Source organism: Panthera leo, chromosome D2, assembly GCF_018350215.1.
Source record: "Panthera leo isolate Ple1 chromosome D2, P.leo_Ple1_pat1.1, whole genome shotgun sequence".
Taxonomy (NCBI): domain Eukaryota; kingdom Metazoa; phylum Chordata; class Mammalia; order Carnivora; family Felidae; genus Panthera; species Panthera leo.
Genome location: NC_056689.1, coordinates 35060763 through 35070705, shown reverse-complemented (window position 1 = coordinate 35070705; position 9943 = coordinate 35060763). Strand labels below are relative to the sequence as shown.

The 9943-nt window shown below is 52.3% G+C and overlaps 1 long non-coding RNA gene across 1 annotated transcript; it reads right to left on the bottom strand.

Moving 5' to 3' along the window:
• Window positions 1-1003: 1003 nt before the first annotated feature.
• Window positions 1004-9735, bottom strand: LOC122202353. Its single transcript, XR_006194610.1, has 3 exons — window positions 9621-9735; window positions 8656-8740; window positions 1004-1128 (listed from the first exon to the last, which is right to left on the bottom strand). It is a non-coding gene; the product is annotated as an uncharacterized LOC122202353 (long non-coding RNA).
• Between the last annotated feature and the right edge of the window lie 208 nt (window positions 9736-9943).

Genomic DNA, 9943 nt, shown 5'->3' with positions numbered 1-9943 from the left:
GTGCTGACAGCTCAGAGCCTGGAGCCTGCTTCAGATTCTGTGTCTCCCTCTCTCTCTGCCCCTCCTCAACCCCCTCTCAAAAATAAATAAACATTAAACATTTTTCTAAAAAAAAAAGACTTCCTTGAGCAATAAAGATAGTTAATTCTCTCAAACACTGAGATCTGAGAGGTAGGTATTTTCAGGTTTTGTGCAATGATTCAGAAATTCCATCAAAAACAAGTTTCTTTCTACATTTCTGTTCACTGTCCTTACCTTGTTGTTGGCATTTCATACTGCTCCTCATGGTTGAAAGTTAGCTGCTGCCACTCCAGACATCATGCACCACATTTAAAAAGTGGGGCGGGAGGGAGGATATTAATAATACAACACCCCTTCAGACAATGGATCCTAGTGCAGATGATCAAGGATCCCACCTTAAAAGATTCTGCCCTACAGCATGATCTCCCAATGAGAAACTCATTCTCAAGATACTTTTGCATCTTAAAGGTTCAGAGAAAAATGGTAACACCCCAATGGTAGGGCTCCACACACATGTGAGGCTAGGTAGGGCAGGAGAAGGCTTCTTGGCGTCTCAGGTCATATCATAGACCTTCAGAGCTGGAAGGGACCAGAGATAGTCTCCCCCAACCCCAACCATACAAATGGGGAAACTGAGGCCCAGGGCAGAGAAGTGATTTCCTTATGGTCACACAGCAGAGCCAGGATCAGGAATAAGGATTCCTGGCTCTGATCCCCTCTTAGCATTCTGGGGCAAGTCCTCAGAAAGGAGGGCTTAGACCAGGAAACGCAGGTGTCTTAGGTGGGCTCCCCAGAAGCAGAGCCTGAATCGGGGATGCCTATTCAGATGGTTCACTGGGAGAGGCTCTGAGAAAGGGAGTGAGGGCGCGCATAACAGGGGAAGGTAAAAGCTAAGTCTAGCCGCAGCCTGTTCCCACTGAGGGTCCTGGAGCATGATCAGCATCACAGAGTTCGTCCTACCTTGAGGTCTGGGGGCGCCTGTTGTACCACCACATCCGCCAGCCACTGGCCTCAGCCCGCCCAGCTGGTGCGGCCTTCGGGGTGGGGCAGCTCTCCTCCCTCCGGTGAAGGGGCAGCTGTGAGCCACTAGCAGCAACTCTCCGGCAGCTGGGGGAATGCACACACCAGCAGGTTAGAAGCTAAACAAGCAAGTGTCCTCCCAGAGCCCTAAGCCATTCCTGGCAATCCCAGCCACAGAGCACGGTGTACCAGAGAACAGGCCTGTCCCCTCTGCAACGTCAGTTTCCCTGTTCATAAAATGGGCATGCAGGACCAAGGGACTGCCAGACTCCTTCCCAGCTCTTCCTTCCCAGCTTCTTTGATTCTACTTCCTCCTCACCCCAAAGTTCCAACCGGACAACCCCAGCTCCCAGACTGGCCACTTGCCCGGGCAGTGGAAGGATCAGTGAGAGCAAAGCAGGGTCTCCACTCAATCAGTCTTGAACCCCACGAGGCTGGCAGAGGCAACAGTTTCTTGGCATGTGTACGTCTCCAGCCTGCTGAGCAGGCCTGGGGAGTCAGTATTTCTTGAAATGTAAGTACCGAGACCACACTGGGTTGTCAGTAAATTCATTATCCCATTACGCAGACCTGAATTATTCAGCGCTCTTGAGGCCGCCTCAGGAACGTGCCCGAGCGCAGTCGATGCCGGCATTAGTGGGATGGATGGAGTCAGGCCCGGGGCATGGTTGGTGCCAGGATGACGGATCTGGGCCCAGAGAAGCTGCCGGCACAAGGGAGTGTCTGACTAGCAGGCCCTGGGCCCTGGGTGTTTCTGGGGCCTAGGAAGTGGATAATGCACACATCCACCACTCCCCTCATCCCCCAGGAAATTGGCAGAGTGTGTTTTTGGAGCCCCATCTGCTCCACAGGGCCCAGGGACAGAAGATCCAGACTTCACCTTTTCCTGGCTGTGTGACCTCCAGGAGGCTGTTTGCCTCTCTGAGTCTCAGTTTCTTTATCTGTAAAATGCAGCTAAATGTTCCCAGTATCCATTCTCCCACTTAAGTTTAACTATAGAACTGATTTTTCTCTGAGCATATAATGCTCTAGAATAAAGGCTATTTCTAGACTGAAGTGTGGCCATATGACTAAGTGCTGATCAAAGGAATGCAAGTAGAAGGATCCAGTGAAACTTTCAGGAGGTGTCCTCAAAGGAAAGGGGAGAGTCCTGTTTTGTCTCTTTCATTTTGCTGAAAACTAGGATGAAGGTGTGATGGCTGGAGCTCACGCAGCCATATTGCTCAGGGAGGAGAAGCCACATGATGAGGATGGCAGCACAGCATAGTACAAGCCTGAGTCCATGTTGGCCCTGGAGCCTCCTTATCACCTCAATCTCTATAAAATAGAGATCAAACTCTCTCTTGCTTAAGTTGCTATTCTTTTGGATTTTTCTGACACTCCCAGCCAAACCCAACCCTACCTTGTTGGGCAAGTCTGAGGGTGAAATGAGACGTTACAGGAAAAGCAGCCACCTCAGTAGGCATTTCCTCTAGGACACTTCAGTGATTAAGAACTGTAAGCCCTGAAACCTTAGGATCAAATCCCAACTCTATCGCTTATAAGCTGTGCAACTTTGGGCAAGTTGCTTAACCTCTCTGTGCTTCAGTTTTCTCATCTGTAAGACAGAGATAAAAATTACACCTTCCCCCTCACAGGGTTAATGTGGACTAAGTGAGTTAATATGAAGTTGCAAAAAGTAGCTGACACACAGCAAGTGCTATATAAGAATCGGCAGTTAGTATCCCATTTTTACCTATCTAGGGGGATTCCATACATAGCTCAGGGACCTATGTTCCCATAACATCTCCCAAAGCTTCATCTCAGTTTGGTTTTTCCCCTGAAGGTGATTGTGCTCTCAGGGCAACGATGCCAATGGCATTCTGAGTTTCAGCCATGACACGAATAGCTTTGCCTCAAGGGAGAGGACCCCGGTCTGAGCCAGTAGAAGTGGGTGGCAGAGACTGGGCTCCTGGTGTAGACCCCAAAAGAGGGTTTTCTCTCCAGGATGCCTATGAAGTACTTAGGAAGAGAGAAAGAGAAATAAAGACCCCTTACTGGCTATGTATCCCGCACAGATATCCCTTCCTTCTGGGCCTCGGGGGAGTGTATTAAATCAGAGGTCACAGCTCATGTGCCAGCAGGACAGAAGACCAATATGAAATATGAGTGAAATGTGTCAGGTCTGAGGCAGCAGGGAGCAGTGGAGACCAGGACAAGAGCACATGACCCAAGGGGGGCAGGCATCACACAGAGCCAGCTAACCTGCCAGGCTGCACAATGGGCCTGCTGCTGTCAAATCTTCCTTTCTTTTTTTTTTTTTTTTTTAAGTTTATTTTGAGAGAGAGAGAGAGAAAGAGAGCAAGCAGGGGAGGGGCAGAGAGAGAGGGAGAGAGAGAATCCCAAGCAGGCTCTGCACCATCAGCATGGAGCCCAATGCAGGGCTCACTTGAACCCGTGAACTCTGAGATCATGACCTGAGCTGAAAGCAAGAGACGGACACTTAACTGATTGTGCCACCCAGACACCAAAATCTTCCTTTTCAAAAGGAATGGAAATCAAAGCTGAATTCTTTGTGAAATTTTCTGATCCTTTCCTGTTAGCTTCATTCAAACAAACAAACACTGATAAAGGCAAACAAAATATGTCCCCGGGCCAGCTTCAGGCCACCAGATGTAAAACAAATGCTGAGAGGTGTGCTATGTGACACAGTCTGAATTCTGGAGTCCCAGGATATATTTCACGGCGTATGTGAGGGATCAGCTTGTGCTGAGCCCGGGCGGGCAGCATGGAGGAAAGACAGATGCTGGGAGTTTTCCCTCCCAGGGAAGCAGGTGCCGTGGGCTGGACCGGGGTTCAGGATGGCAGGGAGCACGGGCAGAGGCTCACGCCTACTACCTCAGGTAACACTCTGGCCCCCAGAGCTTCACGTCCTTCCTCTAAGAAAGAGATTAGGGAGTCCAGTTTCGGCCCCTGGCACAACCCTGGCCCACCTGCCCTGCTGAGGCCCTGCCCAATCCACAGCCTCTGCACCCACAACTTTGGGGACCCCCTCGGGGCCTGTGCTAGATTGGACTGCTGATCCTGCCTCTTCAGCCTGCCATCTGTAATGGGGTTGCACGCCCACACCCTTCTCCACGTGACTTCTCCACTGAGGGGGTAGACTACGCATGCGCCTGTACTCAGCCTGGCCAAGTGACTTGCTGTGGACACTGCAACATCAGCAGCCCTGACTGAGGCAGAGGCTTTAGAACCACTTGGGTGCTTGGCCTCTTGCTCCTATGCGCTGGTCTCAGAATGATCTGAACCCATCACCTGAATGAAGCACCCCAGCTGACCTGCCGACCCAGGAGAGAAAAGTGCATGGTTATTTTGGAAGCCAATGACACTTGGGACTGTTACACAGCACTTTTGCAGCAGAAGCCTGACTATTATGTTGGGAAGACAGGGGCTTCCCCCACCCATCCCCAGCTCACTGCACAAAATCTCTCGCCTGTCTGGTCATCGTCACAGAAGTCCCTGTGCCCCTGCCTCCAAGGCAAATACAGAGAATCCCTCTGGAGGGGGGAGTCCCCCAAGCTGTGGGCTGTGAGACCTTGGATGAGCTACTTCCCCTAAGAGTCACCTGTAGGGTGTGGGTGACATGCCTACCTCACCAGGGATTGGGAGGTGTCCATGGGATGTGTCGGGTCTGAGGGGCACAGGGGTGGGAGGAAGTACCCAGGGCTGTTATTTGGACTTGTCAGGAAGGGGGGGGAACTTGGCCTGCCTCAAGGGATGGGGCGTCTGCTGTGAGAAAGCTCACCCCTGAGGTAAATGGGGCCTCACTTTTGCAGGGTGTGATTTTGAGTACAGTGGGGAATCTGACACTCTAGCCTGAAGAAAAAGCAAACAGGGTTATCTCAGGATCCACTCCAAACCACTCCTGTGGGAACAGGCCACATTGTTTGTATCAGGAATGCTTTTGAGCTTCCAGTAAAAGAATATGCACCTAATCGTTGCTTTTTTTAAAAAGTTTTTTAACATTTATTTATTTTTGAGAGACAGAAACAGAGCATGAGTGGGGAAGGGGCAGAGAGAGAAGGAGACACAGAATCTGAAGCAGGCTCCAGGCTCTGAGCTGTCAGCACAGAGCCCGATGTGGGGCTCAAACTCACGAACTGCGAGATCATGACCTGAGCCGAAGTCGGACTCTCAACTGACTGAGCCACCCAGGCGCCCCCTAATCATTGCTTAAATACAAAGGGTTCCACTTTCTTATGTAACAAGGAGTCTGAAGGCAAACAGTTGCTGGTGTTGGTTCAATGGCTAGATAAGGTCTTCAAGGACCAACCATCATTCCTTTTGCCATCTTTACTGTTTGTGTGGGTTTTTTAATCCCGAACATTATTGCCTCACAACCACAAGAGGGCTGCTATGTTTCCAAGCATTTCATTTTTACACAACCCCATTCAAGGTAGGAAGAAGCTAAACAAAAAAAAAAAAGGAGGAAAAAGTCCTAAGAAGCACCCCTTTATCTCTGGCTGGAAAAGAGCTACAGGTGAGGATGAGACAGCAGGTATCTTCAAAAAAGGACTGGGATGGTCATGCCAGTCTGAGACCCATCACGGTTCATCCCCCAGAGTTGGGCATGTTGCCTGAACAACATGAGCTCCTGCAAGCAACAAAGAAAGAAGCAGACAGTAGACTAGGTTGACATTAACAGTGTCTGTTGGAGGTGGAAGAATCTTCCCCACAGAAAAGAGTGTACCAGGCAGGACTCTTAACTGCAAATCTCACAAGCTGCTCTGTGACAAACAGCAGATTTCACTTTGTTGCAAACAACAGAATCCACTTGGCTGCAGATAAACTCCATTGCGTTGCAAACAGCAGACTGGCGAGACCAGAGAACCGGGCTTGGGTGCTACACAGCCAGGAACTCTACCTCCGGAAGCTCCACCCACTCACTTCCTGGGACTCTTCTAGTTAGAACACAGCTCCCGCCACAGCCCACCTGTGGGAAGGGGCTCCGCCAAACCACCCAGCAGAGCGGGAACATCCACGTCTGCCACACTTGCTTGCCAGGGCATCAATCTCCACACAGCCAACGCACGGCGCCCACACTGGCATTCGGGACCCGTGCAGCACCTCTGATAGGTGGAAGCAAGGTCACATGCTTGCAACGGCATCTGAGAAGTCTGTATGCTTGTCTTCTTTTTGGGAAGGAAGGACCCACAACATAGGCCAGTGTCTCAACGTGGAGAGGTAAGAGCTGCAAGGAGACGCTCTCCACCCGTTCTCGGAAGGGCCCCATGAAGTCTTGGCCATTTGAAGCCTCCTGAGGATCAGCCAAGATGCCCCACAGAAGCAGTGACGCCCAGGAGTCACCATGGCAGCCCTGGCCATCCCGTCAAAAAAGGAGGAAAGTGGGGCACCTGGGTGGCTCAGTCAGTTAAGCGTCTGAGTGTGGCTCAGGTCATGATCTCCCCGTTCCCGAGTTCGGGTCCCACATCGGCCTCTGTGCTGACAGCTTGGAGCCTGGAGCCTGTTTCAGATTCTCTCTGCCCCTCCCCCGTTCGTGTCTGTCTCTCTCTCTCAAAAACAAACATTAAAAAAAAAATTTTTTTTAACATTTAAAAAAACAGGAGGAAAGAAACAGATGACATCGTGAGACACACACCAAGGTCATCGGGGATTGTGGCAGACAGAATTTTGCCCCCATGATCTCTGTGACATCCACCATCAGTGCGAATCCTGTGGTTCTTATCTTAAATGGCAAGGGGACTTTGCAGATGTAACTAAGGTTACTAACCAGGTCACGTTAAAATAAGGACATTACCTGAGATTATCTGGGTGGGCCCAACATAAGCACAGGAGCACTTAAAGGCAGAAGAGAAAGGCAAAGTGATTTGAAGCACCAAAAAGATCCAAGATGTCTTTGCTGGCCTTGACATAGGAGCTTCATGAGAAGGAACTGAAGTCCACCAACAACCAGTGGGCTGAGAAAAGAGCCGGGGGGCCCGGCAGAACCCCAGCCCCAGCAACACTGTGACGTCAGCCTGGCGAGACCCCAAGCAGAGAATGCAGCCATACCTTGACAGCTTCTGCCCTACAGGACTGTGAAATGATAAATGGGGGCTGTTTAAAGCCCGCACGTTTGTGGGTGGTCAGTACACAGCAAGAGAGGTAGAGAAGTATCACCCTCATTTTCTAGCTGAGAAACTCTGAACTCACAGCCACGGAGCTATGGGACCAATGACAGACCCCAAGTCCATCTGATTCTAGAGCCCGTGCTGTTGCTTTCCCACTGGGCCTGTCCAGATAAGGAAGCCAGGGCACGGGAGGCCGGGGCATTGCCAGGTCTGTAGCATCTCAGCACAGAGAAGGCAGGAGCAGGCAGTGGGGCTCCATCGTCCCCACCTCATCTGAGAAGCCCCAGAAGCCCCTAATTCATGGTCTCTCTGATTCCATCTGCTTGGCCTGAAACACCCCCAGAGCCTTGGAGTTAAGGCATTGCCCCCGCCCACACCCCCAAAGTCTTAGGTGAACAGGTGCCATCCTCCCTGGGGAGCTTGGCAAACCTCACCCAGATGCGGTCAGACTTCAGGCTGCAAATTTCTATATGGAGAGGCCTACAGAAGGCAAGACCTGGACAGAGGCTCCAAGGTGCCCCTGGCAGCCCACAGCTGCTGGGGAAGAGCCCACTGAGCGTGGGAAGGGGATGGAGAGCCCGAAGGTAGGAAAAGGATTCCTGAGGTGGGGGCAGGGCAGAGGCGTCAGCTGGCCCCACCAGACTCCACCTCCACGTCTCAGCTCCTCTGATACATGCTCCCAATCAGAGGAAACGGTGGTCCCAGGGGCCAGATCAAACCCAGACATCAAAGATGTATTCAGTTCGGCTGAAGCAATGCTTAAAAAAAAACAAAAGTCTAATCCAAATGCTTAAAATGGTGAGGTTTCACATTACAAGCCAGATTTCAACCCTTTTTGAGAACTCACAAGCTCTGGCCACACTGCATCCATCTTCCCACATGGCGGCATAGGCGGCCAAGTGGCTGCCAGGCCTTTGGATGGGACATGAGCTCTTCAGTGCCCCAGTCCGCACTGCCCCCTACTGCTTCCCCTCACCTACCTGTGCAGCCCCTGAACACTTCCATCTTCCAATTGCTTAGGCCTGACCTGACTCCACAACCCTACTTTTCTGCCCCTACCCTGCCCTGCACAGTCCTGGGGAGCCCCTGGGAGAGAGGATCCAACCCATGTGATGTCAGCAGTTCAGAAGTAGAAGCTGGGGGTGTCATGATAGAAATTCAGGGGCCTCTTCCAGACCCATTGTTGTGGAAAGCTGTTTCCAGGGCCCTGATTTGGCTAAGAATTTGTCAGGGGCCAATTCTCACTTCCTGGTATGGACCTAAAGGCATGAAGAGGCACCCACTTTCTCTGCCCTTACCAGCCTGAGAGTTCCTGGGTGCCTAGTGGGGCATTTGACCTGCATGGGACCAAAAGGGCAACCCAGAGAGGTAGAAATGGTGTTCCCCCTGCCCAGCCCCTCATGGCCCTGGGAGCAGCTGCCCACATCCAGATGGCCCTTTGGGGAGGCCCAGCTCCCTCCTCCCCACCGCAGGGGCACCTCTGAGGAAAAGAAGCAACACTGACTTTGTTTTCAGCCTCCTGGAAAAGGCTCTGTAGGATTCCAAGGCGACACTTTGCTCCCTTCATTGTGAGCTGAGACGCCCCGGTGCTGCAATGCAAGAGACAAGAAATGAGTAGCAAACGGGGGAGGGAGGTGGAAAAATTAAATTTTGCGTGATCAGCAAGGTTTCAAACAATCGCTCGCCAACTGAAGTGGGTGCCACGTCTATAAGTCATTCTGTTTTATAGACCATTAGGATCTCCAGAGAGAGCCTGCATGGAGACCACTGCTTTTTGTTGAAATTAAAATGTCAGAGAAAAAGAAATAGAACAAAACAGGGAATCTGCAATTAATTACCAGGCCATAAAAATTCAATAATCAGGAGGCAGAGCGGCCGCGGGCCCAGAGGTATCAGAGCCAGCGTAACAAGAATGGAATACATTAATCTTTTCAAATTAGTTTTTTAATCTGACGGGGATATATGGTGACATGCCTCCCCTCCCTGCCGGCTCCCCGCCCCCCCCCCCCCCCTCTCCGGGGCTCCCGCCGGAAGCCAGGCTTGGGGAGGGAGGCTCGGGTGTGAGCTGGGGGCCTGCCCAAATCCGGACTGCCAGACAAGGTAGAGCTGAGCCCAGGGCCCCCAGGCCGGTGGCCTGGTGGAGAGAGCCCAGCACGGCTGCCAGGAAAGCACGTCTTGGGTGTCTGGATCTTGCTGGGTCTCAGCGCATGGAGTCAGTGAGGAGGGCACCTCTCTGAGCTTTGGTTTCCTCCTCGGGAAAATGGGAATAGTATGCCAGCCTCATAGGTAGGCTGCATTTAGAAGGCCTGGTACTCAGTGGAAGGCCCCTACGGTTACTGTGTTGACTGTCTAGACCCGCAGCTGCAGCAGCAAGGAGCGGGGTGCCGCTCCAGCACACTGCTCAGGCCGCACTTATGTATCATTTGCTGTGTGCTCAGCCCTGGGAGAGGAGAGACCAGCAGCCCTTACCCTGGGGATGAGGCTCAGAGTCTGGTCAGAGAAACATTTACTGGGGGCCAACCAGGATGCAGAGGATTCGAAGGTAAGGGGGCAGGTGCTTCCCAGCCAGCCGCACCCCAGCCCAGCCCAGGCACAGACAGCAGGCTCCACCCCGCGCCCGGGGTCAGTCCCGCCCTCTGCGTCTGACTGGAGGTCACGTCAGCGGCTCCTGGAGACTTGACCCGGAACTGAGCCCTCCTCCTGCACCGCCTCCCAGCTGGGGTCAGGGCTGTGCTCTAAGTCTCTCCAGCTCGCTCCGATCTTCCTCGGCTTAGCCGATCTCACGGACCACC